General features: G+C 40.1%; 1 protein-coding gene across 5 annotated transcripts in view; it reads right to left on the reverse strand.

Moving 5' to 3' along the window:
• The window catches only part of LOC134359345 (non-muscle caldesmon-like), a 247,289-nt gene that overhangs the window by 181,470 nt on the left and 45,971 nt on the right, over window positions 1-19,848 (reverse strand). The window contains exon 1 of one of the 5 annotated variants that reach the window (XM_063072462.1): window positions 6,855-6,987. The exons of the other annotated variants lie outside the window; for them this stretch is intronic. The gene's annotated coding sequence lies outside the window, so the exon portion shown is untranslated. Of the gene's footprint in view, window positions 1-6,854; window positions 6,988-19,848 lie in introns of those variants that run through there. 5 annotated transcript variants of the gene reach the window in all.

A 19,848-nucleotide genomic window follows, 5' to 3' on the forward strand; every position in this document is an offset into this window, starting at 1 on the left:
ACAATATCTGAGAAGAATTTAAAAGTTGGATACCACAATTGGATCATGTTCACATTTATAAGTAATTCCTCTCTAATCTCACCCCCCCACTTTATTGCTTTCTCCTCTCTTTAACGTCTTTGACCAATCTTTCAAGGACTCTACTACTCATTCTCATTTTTTTCCGCATTTGCAGTCTGCATTCTTTTGCACATTGATTGCTTGTCAATTCTTGTTTGTGTGTAGTTTTTTGTTGATTCTATTGTATTTCTTTGTTCTACTGTGAATGCCTGCAAGGTAGTATATGGTGACATACAATCAGTGTCCACTTTATTAGGTACACCTGCTCGATCATGAAAATATCTGATCAGCCAATCATGTGGCAGCCACTCAATGCATTAAAGCATGGTCAAGCAGTTCAGCTATTGTTCAGATCAAATCATCAGAATGGGGAAGAAATGTGAGCCAAGTGACTTTGACTGTGAATGATAGTTGGTGCCAGACAGGGTGGATTGAGTATCTTAGAAACTGCTGGTCTGGGACTTTCATGCACAACAGTGTTTGGAGAATAGCAAAAAAATTTTTTAAAAAAACATCCAGTGAGTGGCAGTCTGTGTACGGCAACACCTTGTTAATGAGAGAGGTCAGAGAAGCATACAGGAAGCCAACAGTGAGTCAAATAACCACACGTTACAACAATGGCATGCAGAAAGAGCATTGCTGAATGTACAAAAATTCAAGCCTTGAAGTAGGTGGGCTACAGCAGTAGAAACCACGAATATGCGATCACTCACCCATCCAATCTCCCAACTTCACCCATCCATTCCCACCTCTTCCCCACACCCTCTAATATTTTCTTTCTGGCTTCAGTCTCCATGCGCTCCTTATCTCCAAGTCTGGTTTGTTTCCACATAAAAGGCACCATATAAATTAAAATTGTTTTGTAATGTAGTGAACACAGTGGTCAAGTTATAGCCTTGAAACTTCCTTTTTGATTCTATTTGACTTCTAGGCCCTTCTTTGAAAAAAATATTATCTAACCTTAAAAGAACTTCCAATGTATCTGCCAATTGTTTGAGTTTAATCCTATTAAGGTGCAATTCGACAAAAGCAGAGGTTTCAGATTTCTCCCTGCGCAGCTGGAAACAATTTCATATGTCTCTGTGATGACAACTTATAGTATTATTAGGAAAATGTCTAGAGCAGACCACACATACTAATTGTTACGCTGAATAAGTTTTGAAAATCATAGCAGCAAAACTACTGTTGTGACAGGAGTGATACTCGAGGAGTTTTGTCGTTTGCTTTTGCAGTCACTGTCGTCCTCTTCAGAAGTACAGACTGTTGTGACTGATGACAAGGACGGGAAGGTGAGTGGGAAGGTCATTGTTCTGAAGTCATTAATTGAGCTTAATACTGACAACGGATAACTTCAACCAGAAGTAGCCAGAGGGATCTTGATTTTCCTGTGCATGGATCACATACTGGCAGCTGTAGCAAGTAGTTAAGGTGGCAATTTTTTTCTTTTTGTTCTTTATTCCCCATACTCACAATGCTCATTACTCACATAATGTAGAAAGTTGGGATAATACTCCTGAGCCTCTATAGACACAGAGTAGAGAGCATCCGAACAGGCTGCATCACTGAGTAGGACAGAAACAACACTGTGACATTCAGGAAGGCTCTACAACGGTAAGTAAAACTGCCCAACGCATCACCAGCACCAACCTACCCACCATCAGGGACGTATATAGAGAAAGGTGCCAGAAAAAGTCCCACAGTATCATGAAGGATCCCACCCACCCTGCTGTTCGTCCCACTCCCATCAGGGAAAAAACTATGCAGCATCCTCACCTGGATCACTAGACTCAGAAGCATTAGTTCTTCCAAGCCAACGCACTGATCAACAGCTCCAACCTTGAATCCACCCCAACACCACTGTAAATATACACTTCACATCTGATCACCGTAAAGTAAAGGCATCCGTTAGTCTGCGAGACCATGGATCTGCACCTGGAAAGTCGCTCTCCAGGGTGCAGGCCTGGGCAAGGTTATATGGTAGACCAGCAGTTGCCCATGCTGCAAGTCTCCCCTCTCCACAACACCAATGTTGTCCAAGGGAAGGGCATTAGGACCCATACAGCTTGGTACCAGTGTTGTCGCAGAGCAATGTGTGATTAAGTGCCTTGCTCAAGGACGCAACACGCTCCCTCGGCTGGGGCTCGAACTCACGACCTTCAGGTCACTAGTCTAATGCCTTAACCACTCGGCCACGTGCCCACACTGTATGCACATACAATCAGTCCATGTATACAACCGCTACCTGCACATTGTGTTTTATAGGATTGCTTTTATATTTATTGTGCGTTTTGTTGTGCTCTTTATGCTTATTTTGTTTCATTATGCGACACCAGATCCGGAGTAGCAATTATTTCATTCTCCTTTACACTTGTGTTGTGAAGAATGACAATAAACTACCATGAAACTTTATTGAAATGGATACAAGTTTAGACATCGGGAATTATTGTTACTGTGGTTGGTTGGTGGCGCAATGGCATCAGCGCCGGACTCCAGAGCAAAGGCTCCTGAGTTCGAATCCAAGTTGGCCCCCCCCCCCAGGCTCACTTTCCATCCATGCCAGGTTGAGCGTCGAGCTAGCCACTCAGCCTTGTAAAAAAAAAAAAAGGGTCGAGTCAGGAACGTTCATATCATGACCCGGTTAATCCGAAAGGAGACCAATCCCGACACCACGCGCCAGACAAGAATGGCTGACTGGTGCGACACGCTAAAAAAAAGATTGTTACTGTAAGTCTGTAGTTTGGGTCTCCTTGTTGATGAAAGAATATGTTAGTACTGGAGTAATCCAAAAGGATTCACTGGTTAATTCCTGGAATGAGAAGGGTGTCCTATCATGAGCGACTAAAGATATTAGACCTATATTCTTTAGAGTTTAGAAAAATGAGGAATAAATTTTTGAAGCAATCAAGATCGCTTAGATTAGATTAGATTAGATTATGAGGACACACAGTCCTCTTTTATTGTCATTTAGTAATGCATGCATTAAGAAATGATACAATGTTTTTCCGGAATGATATCACAGAAACATGACAAACTGACTTAAAAACTGACAAAAACCACATAATTATAACATATAGTTACAACAGTGCAAAGCAATACTGTAATTTGATAAAGAACAGACCATGGCACAGTAAAAGTCTCAAAGTCTCTCGAAAGTCCCATCATCTCACACAGATGGTAAACCTCCAGCGCCGCAAACTTGCCGATGCAGCATCCTGGAAGCATCCGACCACAGTCCGACTCAGAGTCTGTCCAAAAACTCCAAGAATCAATTGGGATTGCAGTTAGTATGACAGTATTACAGTGCCACTGACCCGGATTCAATTCTGCTCCGTGTTTAAGGAGTTTTAAGTTCTCCTTGGGACTGTGTGCCCTGGTTTCCTCCCATATTCCGAAGGTGTACAAGTTAGTGGGCTAACTGGCCACTTGGGCAGTATAAGTTTGCTGGGCCGCATGGCCTGTTACTTTGCTGTATCTCTAAATTTAAAAAGTAAGACCAGAAGATATGGTAGCAGAATTAGGCCATTTGGCCCATCAAGTCTGGTCTGCAAATAAAATAATAAATAATCCCAATAGGGAGAGACAGAGGTGTAAAGATGCTCCGAGCAGGAGAAGCTGGAAAGAGAGGAGATACTGTAGTTACAAGATTTGGGAACAGTTTTTAAAACTGAGGTGCATTGGGAACAACTTCTTGTGGAGAGTTGAGAATGTCTGGAATTATCTACCCTAGAGGAAAAGATAATAGTTTGAAAGATTTAGGGATCAAGGGCAATGGGAACTAGCACAATAAAGAAGGTCTGCCAGATCAGCTATGATAGTATAAAATGGAAAGGCACCCGAGTGGTTGAGAGGGTTAGTCCTGCTCCGATTTTTTTTTAAATGTTCTTTTTCTTTAATGTGGCTGAAGTGTGATGTGCATTTTAAGACAACGATTTACCAACAGGAAGCATGAGGGTTTATTGAAGCACTTCAATAATATCAATAAGCTGTGTAAAATTCCAAACTCACATTGCCATAGCAATTCAAAAACAAGAGAAAATCTGTAGCTGCTAGAAATCCAAGCAACACACACACAAAATGCTGGAGGAACTCAGCAGGCCAGGCAGCTTCTATGCAGACATCGACTGCACTTTCTCCCCCATAGATGCTGCCTGGCCTGATGAGTTCCTTCAGCATTTTGTGTGTGTTGCCATGACAAAATTTCTTTAACTGTTACTTGTAATTCCATTTCAAATACCACAGTTTCCTGTGGTTATTATTTTAGTCCTTGAAGGATTTAATTTACCAAATAATGCCTGAAATGGTTATTTATTCTTGATTCAGATTATACACCTTTTCTATTCTTTCCGCTAAACTTTTTAACATAAAATACACTATTCTTTAAGTGCTCTTACTTTCCCCAGGTCTCTTGAATCCTGCTTCAGGCTGCTTTAAACAGACAGCCATAACAGCCAGGATCTCCTGGTAGCCACCCACTTCAACTTTGCTTCCTATTCCCATTCGGATATGTCCATACATGGCCTCCTCTACTGCCATGATAAGGCCAAACTCAGGTTGGAGGAGCAACACCTCATATACCGTCTAGGTAGTCTCCAGCCCCTTGATATTAACGTAGAATTCTCCAACTTCTGGTAATTCCCTCCCCCTCCCTTCCCCTATCCCTATTTTGTTCTGCCCCCTCCCCCAGCTGCCTATCACCTCCCTCAAGGTTCTGCCTCCTTCTACTACCCATTGTGCTTTCCCCTATTCCTTCTTCACCTTTCCTGCCTATCCCCTCCCCCACCCCTTTATCTTTCCCCTTACTGGTTTTTCACCAGCCTTCTCCTTCCCACCCTCTCCCATCTTCTTTATAGGGCCTCTGCCCCTTCCCTCTACAGTCCTGACGAAGGGTTCCGGCCCGAAACGTCGATTGATCATTTCCACGGATGCTGCCCGACCTGCTGAGTTCCTCCAGCGTGTTGTGAGTGTTGCTTTGACCCCAACATCTGCAGAGTATTTTGTGCTTTAAACAGATCTATTGTCTTTACTCTAATGGATTTGAAAACCTCAAATTAATTCAAGATTTAAATTCTCCTCAATAGTTGTCTCAAGAGCCTGGAGTCAGCTTCAGTTTACACTAATGAATACCCTAGACTTCTCTGATGTACTGCAGCCTGCAGCTGGTTCTTGGATCATTACTTCAGTTTTACCTGACGTATCTTTTGGGCTCCAGACAATGTTAACTCATCACCCTGAAGATCTGTCCTGGCCAAGCAAAGCCACCCACACTCTCATCTATTATTTCCACATGACAGCATGACTTCATCAGCCAGAATGTTGCTGAGATACTATCTCATAACAGTGGGAAACTATTAGCACTAAAAACATGATCTCTAATGTAATTTAACCTTGGGGTTTACTGATTGCTGCTCCACTGAAGGTATAGTTGTACGGTTGCTAATATTTTATCGGAAGATAATTTCTATTTCTTACCCAATTTATCTTAAAACAGTGTTAGACAGCAATGTTGTAAGATTTGAAAATACCAAATGACTTAGAAAGCAAGTTCTCTGAAACATAATATTAGTAAAAGAAAGTGTTATTTTTCCATGTACCATTTTAAAAGAGACATCAAATTTAAACATGGATTTTTCCTTTTTTTTCATTACTTGGGGAATTGTTCTTTTAAAGAAGTTCACATTAGAAGAAACCCATAAAGATGTCAGATTTGATAGAGGATCTCTGAATCTCTCCACTCATCTTGCCAACCTTTCTGTCCAGCACACCCACAAGAGGTTAGAGCACACATCTTGCACAGCACTGGACAATCATCAAGCCCCCCTTTCTGCATCTCACCAGAACATCTGCCATCTTGCTCATAGTGTTTTGTATCCTGGCCTCATTGTGGGTGACTGTACGTCCTGGCATTTGACAAAATCTGATTCATTGCTTCCTCTTCACATCTTGCTTAATACACAAGACACTTAATTCCATATCTATAATATTATTGTTTTGGCCCCAGCTACAGCAATTACATTCAATTCTACCTCGTTCTCGTGAATGTAGACATAGACGACTAGGGTGATCACAGAGTACCCGAGAAACATTCCCTGCCTTAGACAAGACCATCCAAAGATATTAACAGAGAGTCCTCTTTCTGTACTGTTCACGTGAACTTGCTTTTTTTGCAATCTGTTAATGCCGTTATTTAAATACTAAGATGTAGAAAACCAACAGGCTATGTACTACTTCAGTATCTCTCCATAGATTTAGAAGACTAAATGTAATTTTACAACAGGATTCACAGATTGCTGCTACTCTGAAGATATATTTGCAAAGTAGCTAATCTTCAATAAAAAGGTAGAAATTGTACTTTTATGAAACTTATTTTCTAATATCACCACCTTAAATTGTACTAAGATTTTACAGCACCAAATCCTGAAAATAAAAATGGCTTACAAAGCAATTTCTCAAATCTAAATGTTAGTAGAGTAACATTGATCACACTGCTAATTGTAACACATAGAACAGGCCTCATTGATCACAACAGTTGTGAGTAAGACAGAGATTAATGTTAATTATATGGTTTATTGTAGACTACCAGGATAAATGAAAACGCCAAGTCATCAAGAAACCACAACCAAAGGCAGAGGACAATTAATCTCATTAGGTATACTCACAGAGGTAATTGAATTGTCAACACTACTACGCTGATCAAACACTGGTCTGCAAAACTACCGCAGAGAGCTTATTCACATACAGTAAGCCAGCATCCTTGCGGTATCTCTGGGGGAAAAGAATCAGTCAAAGAATCTTACCTAAAATGGTAAAACTTGGCAGTGTCACTATATAGCTGGCGTAGATTCCCTTCACTCGAGCATACAGTGACACCAACAATTCAAAGTGCCCAGCAGAATCGGCTTTGATTCAACCAGCTTCCCGGTAAGACACTGAAAAGGAGATAAGTTACAGGATGTTATAACTACATCCCGACACCGAAGGGTGCTTTTATCATCTTCCTGTCACTTTGTTTCTGGTCTCTGGGTAGGCGGTGTCAGGAGACTGCTGGTTAGTGGTGGGCTGCTCACGGGCTGATAGTACATTCCAGCAATTCCAATGAGGACCACGAACGTGGGTTCCCAACGTTCAACCTCTCGAGCACCGTTCTCCGTCCAAATTTCTCAAGCATTCCTCTCACAGTTAGAGTCAAACTAGAGGCCAGAAATTTACATTTGTCTGTTATTTTTTTTAGTTGAAATGCCTGGAAGATATTTACATAACTTTCCGGCAGAAAGTACAGTACTGTACAAAAATCTTAGGCACAAATATCTAGCTAGAGTGCCTAGGACGTTTGCACACTGTACTAATTTTATGTATTGCACTATACTACTACCACAAGAAAAAAAAACAATCTTGTGACATGTGAGTGATGATAAACCTGATTCTGATATGGGTCTCTATTATGGACTGAGTGGGAAGGGGGCAGGGAGAGGCGAGGGAATGGAAAGCACCAGAGAGATTCCAATAAAGCAATTGTCTGGAATCAAATGACCTTGCCTGGTGCCTCAGGACTGGGTGTGTCTGTACTCAGGAGGAGGGGCTTAGGAGAATCAATGACGCCTAACGGTGACTCCTTTGTTTGCATCTTCAGAAACAGCTCTATTTCCATCTTTAATATCTCTATTTTTTTTCCTTTAAGTGTTCTTTTGAAGACCCTGACCTGGAGTTACATGCAGACTATGGTTCTTTGTGAGAATGGGACCCACTCTCAGGGTTTCATGATTGGCTGTTATTCGGTACACCAAGGGCACGGCCTAAGAGCTTTGCTCGCTTTTGGACGTTTGAGATCTCGTGAATCTGGAGATGAGGGGGTTATCGGAGCTCGGTGTCCAGGCAGGAGATCGGTGTGTTGTGGGAGATGGAAGATCGAAAGGCTGATTTATACTTCTGCGTCAACTCGATGCTGTAGGTACGGCGTCACCGCGAACCCTACGTAGAGGCTACGCGGATCCCTACGCCGTAGCCTGATGCGCACCCCTCCCAAAATGTAACTATGCCTTGCGGCAATGCAGAACGCAACAACTGTGATTGGTCTGCCTGGGAGCATCGCATTTCCTCTTACGCTGCAATAGCTTCCCATTGGCCGACTGAAGGGCAGGGAAGGAAGTCTGGCTGCAATGCTTTCCATAAAGACTTACAGACCTCCGAAGTTATGGAGGACACATTTCGCTTTCATGAAAAAAAGACACTCGCTTTAAGCTTGTTTACCCCGAGAAAGACTACCATGACAACGAAGCCTTGCACGGGCAGGTGTGTGCGCATGTGCGATGTGCCCGAATTGCAGAGTGACGCAGACACACCAACGCACAAGTATAAATGTTTACAACGCACGTAGGCCACTTGCGTAGGTTATGGTGTTGAGTTGACGCACAAGTATAAATCAGGCTTAAGGCTGTGTGCCCAGAGATCCAAGACCTTTGGGCACAGAGCTCGGAAAAAGCGACGTAACAGACTTTTAACATTGTAAACCGGTGAGCTGTTTGTTATGTCTTCTCTCTCGGTGTGAAAGAGAGACACCTCTTTTTCCCTGAGGGGGAGAGGGGGAGAGGGGGAGAGGGGGAGAGAGACTGCTGTATGTCGAATACCAGGTGAACGAGCAGTCTCTGGGGTACTGCAAGTCTGTGTCTTTACTGTCGCTGTGCTCATGCTTGAGTGCTGCTAGTGCTGGGTGCCAATGCTTCGGGGGGGGGGGGGGTGTGGAATCATTGCTTCACTGCTGCTTACATGTTTGGGGGAGGGGAGCTGGGGAGAGACTTTAGGGTTCTAATATTTAACTGTCATTCATTCTTTGAGGGCACCCCTCTGTTTTTCATGGATGGTTACGAAGAAAAAGCATTTCAGGGTGTATATTGTATACATTTCTCTGACATTAAATGTACCTTTGAAACTCACACCACCCCTCCTGCCCCACCGTCCCGGCACTCTTTCTTTGCCACCTGTCACACACTCCTCCTGCAGTGCTCCATCCTCACTATTCCCAACATTCTTTCAGATTTGCGAACACGCTGAACTAGCTGTCTGCTCCCGACTTTTGCATAGTACTGTACTTGAACATAAGATTTCAACTTACTGTTTTAGAAATTTCCATATTATGGAAAATTATATTCTTCATTCATGGAAACATAAACGTTTCAAGTTCAGGGAGGCCATTTGCAATGAAGGAAAACAATTCTAATTCCCTGCTCTCTCATCTCTTGATGTAGTATTTTCCTTTACTTCAACTGATTAGCCAACTTGGACACACAAAATGCTGTACCTCAGCCACTCCTTGTATCAAGGTATTCCATACTTTAGTAAAATTTACAGTATTTGTTCCTCTGCATTAACAGTAAAGGTTCTGTAAAAGAAATTATTTAATCAATTTCAGTTCTGTCCAAAACACAACTTTGGAAAATGAGACCTGCAATCTTTTTTGAACATTGCAGATTGGTTATTTTTCAGTCTTTGATAAAGCTTTCCATAAATTCTGTTTATGTTCATGGAAATGCCTGCAAGAAAATAAACCTCAAGGTAGTATATGGTGACATACATGTACTTTGATAATTAATTTACCTTGACATTTGAATTTTGAACTTCTGAACACCGTCTGAGTCATCCTAGGTATAGGAACATCCTGTCTGTATTTGTAGTGAGATTGTCTAGTATTACAATGTACATTTCTTCTGACTAAAGTAAGGTTTTCTTAGATTAAAATGCCATAGGATTATCCTTGAGCAAGTATTTTTTAAATAGACATCTTTCCTTTGAAGCATTGCTCTTTCATTGTGTCAATGATTCCCTTTATTTCTTGTGGGGTTAGTATTTTAATTAATAATAAGCTTCTAGATTACAATTAAGAGAACAGAAACCACCTACTTTTATATTATAATTTCAGAAAAATAGTGGTCAAATTTTATTCAATTAATCTATTATTTGTCCTCAAAGTCATTTATTGTATTGAGGTTACATACAGTACATGGGCACAACTTAAACAAAGTTTAATTTGTGTATTTAAAAATGATGGATATTAAATGTTAAAATCCTACATACAGGAATCTGCAAAAGATTGTTCATTTAAAACTATAAAGCTGCAGCAGACTCTCTAATCTGTAGTATGTTTGTGATTCTGTCCTTGCATCACAAACAGAAATAGAGCTTTGAAGTCTCGTTACTAACTAGTCCAAATATTTAGCAATTCTGTTCAGTTGTTTATCTACTACATAGTGCAGAAATTCATAACAATGCTATGATTTGTTTTTATTGCACAACCAGAACAACCAGATTTGAAGACTTTACTACAAGCAAATTTATGAAAATTTATGAGGAGGTGCATGCAGTCAAAATGGCTGAATATACCAAGACACTTTCATTTTAGCAAGTGAGGAAGATGTTAAGCACATGGCTTACTGATTCTCTTGGAGTGAGGAGGACTCACAGTAAAATTTATTCAGGTGGTTTTGAAGTGGATCTAAATAACTGCTTAGTGTGAAAGAGTTCAGTTATGGAGTTGTTAGATGGAGAAAGAAAACTATTTGGAAATTGGAAAAGAATTAAAATGTGTACTTTATTTTTGCTTTAGATCATCCCAGTTTAGTGAATAGATTTTATATAATAAGGCTTTCATGCCCAGATGGAAACTTAAAAGCCCAGAACAAGTCCCAATGAAGGGTCTTGGCCCAAAACCTTTCTACAGATACGGCCTGACTTGCTGAGTTCCTCCAGCATTTTATGTGCACCACTCTCGATTCCCAGCATCTGCGGAATCCTGTGTTTAAAGCCCACAATACTTACATGTAAAGCCTTATACCATTACCCTGGTAGAATACTTTGCTGCAGAAATTATTCTTTATCTTTTTTATTGATCTACAGATTAACATGGAAAAGAAACCATCCAAAGGAAAATAAGTAAAGCATTTTCCCAGGAAATGCATCGTCTTGACTGGGTACTGTCATAGTTAAACATTGACTGTTATAAATACACACACAGGTAAACAAGTGTCTCAGAAGGTTCTAGTGCACTTTCCTTAATCTGTACGTATTCCATTTGTTAACAATTGTAAGTAGTACATTATACACAAGCAGTAAGATCACCCTGACTTCTTGCTAATCAGAAAGAGTCCAACAGACATGCATAGCGTGCTGGAAGCCGATTCAGGTTTTTTTTAAGGTTTATTGCTTTTAATGATGTGGAAATGTGTCAATCTTTAGATATTTCAAAATGCTTGGTGGATTATATGATGATTGCATTGACAATGGAGTTGTTGTAAGGTCAAACTTCTATAATAGAATTAGAAATGTCATGGGAACAATATCCATATGTGGCTGTATCCCACGTAAGAAAAAAAAGATTTGAGTGTCACTCATTACAACATGAATACTAATTTTTTCAAAAGAATAGATTCTGAGAATTCCTGATGTTAATTAGAGCCTCATGTAATGGAAACGTAGATCAAGAATTCAGACACTGAGAAGGGGAAAGTTTTGTACCAAATTCCTGAAGCATGCCCTGTGGAGAAAGAATTTGTAAAATCTACCATTTGTGTTTGTGAGAACTGTAATGCATTCCACAGTTTTAAAAGGCCACACAGAAGGTTTAGAACTATTTTCCCATTTATTTACTGTATGCAAATCATATTCCTCCTGCCTATCATGTCCATCCAGTGTATGGTCATGCATTCACAGTCCAATCACAGATGCTATCTGCTGGTCAAAATATAGGTCTGTCTACATGTGTTCATTCTTGCCTAGATGTTCATCTGAGGAAACAGTGAGGTAGGACATTTAGGAGTCTCTTGATGATTTGAGATGGAAATGTGTAGGATGGAGATAAAGTGCCTGAATTGAGATTAGGCAAATTTCCATAATGTGCTTGAGGTTCTCACTGAGCATCGTCATTGTGCTGATTTTCCACAAGTCCAAAAGTTTAAAGAACATATTATTGAAGTTTGTATACATTATATAATCTTAAAATTCATGTCCAAACAGGCAGCCACAAAGCAAGGAAACCCAAAAAAACTACATTAAAAAAGATGAGCAAACACCCAAAGTGCAGAGAAGGAAACAAACAAATCATGCAAACAATAAACGCAAGCAAATAGCATTCTGAACTGAAGTCCACAAAGACAGTCCTGTCCATAGTCTCCTGGTTCAGAGCAGAGCAGTGCGCTGAACTGGCCCATTCCTCACCTTGGGCCTGACACCCTGACCTTCCAATCCCGCCCGGCTCTTAAATCATCCAGACATCAGTTTCTGTTGCTTCAGTGTGCTCTGGTACCTAGACCCCACTGCCTCGATTCAGCCTGGACCCAATCTTTACAATTTGACCTTGCACTTATACCATTAAAGCGCTTATCAATGCTAAGTGATGGAAGGTTATTGCATCCAGGATCAGGGCCTGAAATAAGATCAAGCCCACGGTGTTGGAAATGATTTCACCCATTAGCGAGTTTCGAGTCTGTAAATCCCTGCCTCGGTTGGTTTTTCACCTACCCATGGAAAATGAAGCCATTGTGTGATTTTTAATTGGACAACACTGTGGCATGGCTAGTAGAGCTGTTGCTCATTGGCCCAGTGACTCAGTTCAAGTCTGACCTCTAGAACGGTCGTTATGAAGTTTGTATGTTCTCCCTGAGACTTGAGGACACCTTTTAATCCCAGAGAATGTACAGATCTACAGCTTAATGAGTCACTGTCAGTTATGTTTATCTGAGTGGTAACAGAGTCATATAGTGTAGGAGGAGAGCTTTCTCACTATGGAAAAATGGCAACAAAAGCTTACTGGAACTATCAATCGGAATGTGATTGTTCTATGACCTAATGGACCAAAGCAGCCTCCTGTTACGTGATAAGAAAATATGGATCCACTGGCCCATAATAATGTGGCTCTGCTCTGTATCTTTCATGGGAAAGATAGCAAGCAGATATTAATCTCAAGTCATAAACGCAAGAGATTTTGTCAATGCTGGAAATCTTGGGCAACACCCAAGCTGCTGGAGGAATTTAGCAAGTCATTGGAGGGGAATATACAGTCTAAATTTTGGGCTAAGACCAGAAAATCTCACTTTATCTTGTTATTTCATATTCTTTATTTATTGATATTTGCACTTGCACAGTTTGTTGTTCATTGATCCTGTTTACAGTTACTATTTTATAGATTTGCTAAGTATACCCAGAGAAAAAGAACATTAGGGCTGTATGTGGTGACCTGTATGAACTCTCATAATAAATTTTACTCTGAACTTTGAAACCCCAGGAGATCAGCTGTTTCTGAGATACTCAAACCACCCTGTCTGGCACCAAGAATCATTCCATGATCAAAGTAACTTAGATTGCATTTCTTCCCCATTCTGATGTTTCATCTGAACAACAGCTAAACCTTTTGATCATGTCTGGGTGTTTTTAATGCTTTGAGTTGCTGTCACATATTTGGCTGATTAGATATTTGCATTAATGAGAAATTGTATAGGTGTACCTTGTGGCCACTGAGTGTAGGGTTATAACCCCTGTTCAGTTTCAACTTGGTGAAACCAATGTTATGCTCATCTCAACTACTCTTGAAGTGGTAAGTCAGTTTCAGCCGAGTTTTCTGAATAGAGGGCATACAGCACTTGACTGACGTAATGCATATGGGCCCTGCACTACAGCCCAGGAACCTTGGCAGTAGGTTATAATAGATTGGCATCGAGAAGGTTTCATACTCTCAATCCTACTTTTACATGCATCAACATTTCCTTTTATTATTTTTGAGTCACATTCAACACTACGCCAAACAACAATACAAGCAGAATGGAACCAAAAATAACCCATTACCGAATATGAATTCCCATGTATGTCAATGCAGTAGTGTTGTGGAAATGGCAATAGTTGTACTTGGGGGGAAAAAACTAATATATCATTTTATTGTGTCTGTGTGTGTTGTGACTGCCCTGGTCTCCAACAAAATCACAAAAAATGGAAAAGGTAATTACTCTGGCAATTAAGCATTTGGCAGACACAGTGGGTGAGCAGCTCAGCTTTTATAAAATAAAGCAAAATTTAACAGATTACATTGATCAAGTCATTGTTAGTTGATCATGGCAATTTTACTATGGATTTAAAGTTCGTAATAGGCCTCTGGGATTCCGTCAGAAGCATCAAAAGCAGCATAGATTTGACTCACATTCAGAAAGAGAGCAAAAGCATTTTTAGTTTTTCTTTTGCCATGACATTGTCATTTAAAAACTTTGATCTTCAATTCAAGTAAGGGCAAGAAATGAGTCCAGTCTGGTTCCAGGCTGTCGATTCCTCCTTCAACCTGCTCTCAAAATATTGCTGCAGCAGATCCCTGCTTGTTGCTTGGGCTAAGGGCACTATAAAGTCTGCTTGTCTGAACTCTGCCGCTATTGTGTAATTTTACATTTACGAATACCACCACACCGTAGATAGGCCATTTGTAACTTTACTTCATGAATCCCTCTGCAACATAATACATCAAAATTGAAACTTAACATATTGTGTACTGTATTACTGGCTTATATGTAGAATGTTCCCTCTGTCACACTTGTAAATACTTAAGAATTACAGGGCCTGTTGGCTGTTGTTTTTAGCACCCAAGAGCTGAAAGGTCAGAGAGAACAATACAGAAGATTATCTAGTAATATCCGCAGACAAATCTCTCTAGCAAACTAATTGTTTTACCCCTGTAGAGCTCAATATCCAGGGAAAAACTATCATTTATTTATTGAGATACAGTGCAGAATAGGCCCTTCAAGCCCCACCACCCACAATGACCAATTAACCTACCAACCGGTATGTGTTTGGAGGAAATCAAAGCTGCTGGAGGAAACCCACGCAGTCATGGGGAGAATATTCAATCTCCTTACAGGCAGTGGCGGGAAATGAACCCGGGTCCCTGGTACTCTAAAGCGTTGTGCTAACCACTTCACTACCGTGCTGCTCCACCAACAGGAATCACATTGAATCTTTGGAAATCTCAAAAAAAAAAATTTGGGAGCTAGGACTCAATAGAAAATTCACTGGCTTGTGTCACAGTTTATACAAACACTTGTTTTAAATAATTATTAAAAATTAACAGAAGCAAGCTACCAAATTTATTAAGTCCATTCTCATTAGAACAGAATCCTCTTCAAGAACACATTTCTAGTCGGTGACACTTCTATACTCCATGCGTATGATTAATTTGTGTCTAGATTAGCTCCACCAGCCAAACCCAATTCCGCAGGTGGCCCATTCTGGGTAGGAGGCTCCATAGAAGCATTTTAGTCCTTAAAGCTGACATAATCACTGGGCTACAAGAGCAGAGGGTATTACAAGATAACCAATCCAATCTTAAAAATAACACCTTAAATCAATTGCCAATGAGGAGATGTGCACCAGAAAATATGTTTGGCATTGAAATGTGTTTTTTAAGAAAACAAAATTGACTTATTCATCTTCATGAAAATGATTGTATCAGCCACTGAAGGAAAAAGGCAATGTAAAACTGGAGTATAGTTCTCCTCTATCCAATTTTTTTTCCATTGCTCTACAAGAAGGTTTAAAACTATAGCTGGGACAAAAAGACCCAAAAACTTTGTGGCCACAAAATAATGATTTGGATTTTTTAAAAAATTTCCAGTTTAAGGTTTCCAATTTCCAGTATCTGGAAATGCATTATGAAAGTCCCTGGGAAAACTCAGCAGTGAGTGATGATGAAAACACATCATGAGGTTACACTGGAACTCCCAAGCTGTACACTGGTTGCTTTTTGAAAACTAGTGGATTTTACTTTTTCTGCTAAATTTCACCAAGTCTTCTCTAAATACTACAGATAAATTAGGAATTCTCTGATACCAGTACTTGATAACCACAACTGAATAAAAACAGGCCATTTAGTTTGGATTTGACTTTGATACAAATTTAATTTAATACTGATTTATTTCAGATAATATTTTTAAGGAAGAAGAAGATTTGTTGCCAAAGGTATTTTCTGATGTGAGTGCCCACACTGGCAATTGATTTAAGCTGTTAGCTTCAAGGAGAAATTAGATTTTCACCCTCATAATATCCATCTTTAGTCTATTTATTTCTTGCTCTTCTGCTTCATTCTGCAGTTATTTTATGCTGAGTTTCATCTTTTCAAGTCTACTGCAAAGGCAACAGTAGATCCACTTTGAAGACACAGTTAATGTTGTGCTCAAAAATGGATGTGAAATTGGTGAAGTATCTATCTCTTGGGTATAAAGTGTCTCCAATCTGTTCTGGGGAACACTGAGACCATTGTATTTGCTCATTATATAGGATATCAAATTTTTGAACTTGCATGACAGTACACACACTGAAAATTATTCTTAGAAATTTAGCATGTTCTTTGAGTTTAGGCTTTATTGTTCAGACTGTGGAAGTCACTGGTACTTATTTTACATCTCTAATTGTCACTGAGGGATACAGTTGAGCCAACCACAGTAGTACATCCAGATTCACACATACACCTAAGCACGTAAAGATGGCAATTTGCCTTCTCTGTGAACCTTTTGGAGTTTTACAACAGCCCAGCTGCATCATTTTTATCATTACCAAGACTAAATAAACATATTTAAAAATTGCTAATTATTTCATTTTAAATTGCCCAGATAACAAGTTGTGATTAGAATAGTCTCCAGATTAGTGGCTGCTGTCCATTGAATCACTCGGTACCCGAGGTGCATTGATTGACATACTTCCACAAAGACTCTCTCGAGGGTGACCCTCTTCCACTTACATCCACAGTACTTTCAAAACAACTTAATTACTCTTTACGACTAGTCCTTACTGACCCATGGCATCAACTTTGTACGCAACAGGATTCTATAATTGATGGATAGCCAGCTGTGCATCTGTTGGCTGAGGAAGAAATGCCGGCATGGTCACAAGCAAAACCACCTTCCCCCTTGTTAAATATTGCCAGGAGATCATTCATGCCTTGTAGGCAACTTCAAACCAATATCCCATTTCCAATGACAAGCCTTTTGGCACAGACTTAACAGCTTTAAGTTACGGAATAAGTTCTTACAACGTAAATTGATCTGAAGTTGACAAGTATTTACATATAAACTTATATCTCTAGGAAAAGCTCTCATCTGGCAGATGGATGCCTCTGATTGTTAACTAAAAGCCTATCATAGTTATTGTTCTTTAATGTGAATAATTAAGTAGAAACTTTTGAATTACTTCATAGCTAATAGACAAAAATTTGTCACTGTATGATATCCCAATGCTGGAAGATGGTTCTGACCATATGACAACGAGATGAAGTCTAGACCAAGCAAAGAGAAAGGAATGAGATATAGTGAGATTCACACCTTGTTATCTGAGTGAGGAGTATATATAGTGAAACTCCCAGGTTTAAGGGCCCAGATAAAAACAGTTAGCTTTTTGATAATCATATATTTGCAAGAGCATCCCTTGAAATTCATATTAATATCAAAGTTCAAAATAAACTTATTATCCAAGGACATACATGTCACCATACTGAGATGTTTTCTTGTGGGCATCCACAGTAAATACAAAGAAACACAATAAAATCAATAAGAAACTGCACATAACAGAGATGGACCAACTACCATTATGCAAAATGTGCAATGTAAAAAAAAATTAAACCCTAAATAAATAAAAAAAGAACATGAACAGGAGAGTCCTTGAAATTGAGACTACAGCGTGGGGAATCAGTTCAGTGTGGAGGTGAGTGAAGTTATCCACACTGGTTCAAGAGCCTGATGGTTGAGGGTTAATAACTGTTCCTGAACCTGGTCATGTGGGACCTGAGCCTCCTGTACCTCCTCCCTGATGGCAGCAGCAAGAAAGCATAGCCTGGAAGGTGGGTGTCCATGGTGGATGCTGCTTTCCTGTGACTGCGTTCCTTGCAGATATGCTCAAAGGTGCGGAGGGTTTTATCTGTAATGGACAAGGCTCTATCCACTATTTTTTGTAGACTTTTCTGTTCAAGGACATTTGGTGTTTCCTTAGCAGGCCAAGATGCAACCAATCTGCACATCCATAAGAGTTTGTCAAAGTTTTAGATAACATGCTGAATCTTTGCAAACTTCTAAGGAAATAGAGGCTCTAGAGTGCCTTCTTTGTAATGGCACAAGTGCTGGACCCAGGACATATCCTCTCAAATTAAAGTTGTTGACTCCCTCCACATCTGATAAGGACTGGCTCCTGGACCTCTGGTTTTGTCCTCCTCCTGTAGTCAATAATCAGCTATTAAATTTTCACAAACATTGGTGCCACAACAACACCCCTCACTCATTCAGCTAGCTTTTCGGTCTTCCTCCTATATGCTGATTCATCAATATTAGGACCAAATCCGGATCTTCAGATAGAGGTTGGTGTCACACATAATAAGGTAGCCACCTTATTAGGTACCTCCTGTAGCAAATAAAGTGGCCACTGAGTGTAAGTTCGTCACCTGCTGTAGCCCATCCACTTCAAGATTCGACGTATTGTGTATTTGGAGATGCTCTTCTGCACACCACAGTTGTAACATGTGGTAATCCGAGTTATTGTCACTTTTCTGTCTGGCCATTCCCCTCTGATGTTTCTTATTAACAAAGTACTTTTGCTCACAGAGCCTGACCATGTCTCCATGCTTTTATCCGCTGAGTTGCTGCCACGTGATTGGCTGATCAGATATCTGCATTAATGACCAGGTGTACTTAATAAAGTGGCCACTGAGTGTATTTCTGAAGAACTAACATTTTACAGGCTTGTACATTCTCATTTTATACACAATCATAGGCTGTAGATGCTGTTTGCTCAACCAGCATTTATCATTCATTAGCTTTGAACCCATAGTCAGTGTTACCGCTCTATAGCTGGTCAAATATTGTAGAGGCAGTATAAAGGGAGCAGATTTCCTTCTTGAAAGGGCATTACAGAACTAAATGTGATGTTACACCAGGCTGTTGTCATGTGATTGCCACTAAAAATACTTCTTCTCAAAAATATCTTATGTAGTTAATTAATTTGTACTTAAATTCTATTTTGGGACGTTATGTAGAAGTTGTACAAGACATTGGTGAGGCCTAATTTGGAGTACTGTGTGCAGTTTTGGTCGCCTACCTATGGGAAAGATGGACACAAGGCCAAAAGAGGAGAGAGAAAATTTACAAGGATGTTGCCGGTTCTGGATGACCTGAGTTATAAGGAAAGGTTGAATAGGTTAGGACTAGATTCTTTAGAATGCAGAAGACTGAGAGGAGATTTAATAGAGGTTTACAAAATTATGAGGGGTATAGATAGGGTAAATGCAAGGAAGCTTTTTCCACTGAGATTGGGTGGACTACAACCAGACATCATGGGTCAAGGATGAAAGGTGAGAAGTTTAAGGGAAACATGAAGGGGAACTTTTTCCCCCACTTAGAGGCTCGTGAGAGTGTGGAATGAGCTGCCAGCACAAGTGGTGCATGCGAGCTCAATTTCAATATTTGAGAGAAGTTTGGATAGGTACATGGATAGTAGGGATATGAAGGGATATGGAGGGCTATGGTCCCAGTGCAGATTGATAGGAGTAGGCAGTTTTTCCATGGTTTCAGCATGGACTAGATCAGTCAAAAGGGACTACTTCTGTGCTGTACTTCTCTATGGCTGAATATGTCCACTTAGACTTCTGCATAACAACTCCAGTAACAGAACCAGGATGCTGAGAGTCTGGTTTCACTCTCAGCCCTCCTGCCCTGCACTAATACATTTCTCAGGACTATAAAAGAAATGAATTTGTAACTCTACTATCGTGCTTGGTCTTTCAAACAAATT

The sequence above is a fragment of the Mobula hypostoma genome, chromosome 20 (genome assembly GCF_963921235.1).
Source record: "Mobula hypostoma chromosome 20, sMobHyp1.1, whole genome shotgun sequence".
NCBI lineage: Eukaryota > Metazoa > Chordata > Chondrichthyes > Myliobatiformes > Myliobatidae > Mobula > Mobula hypostoma.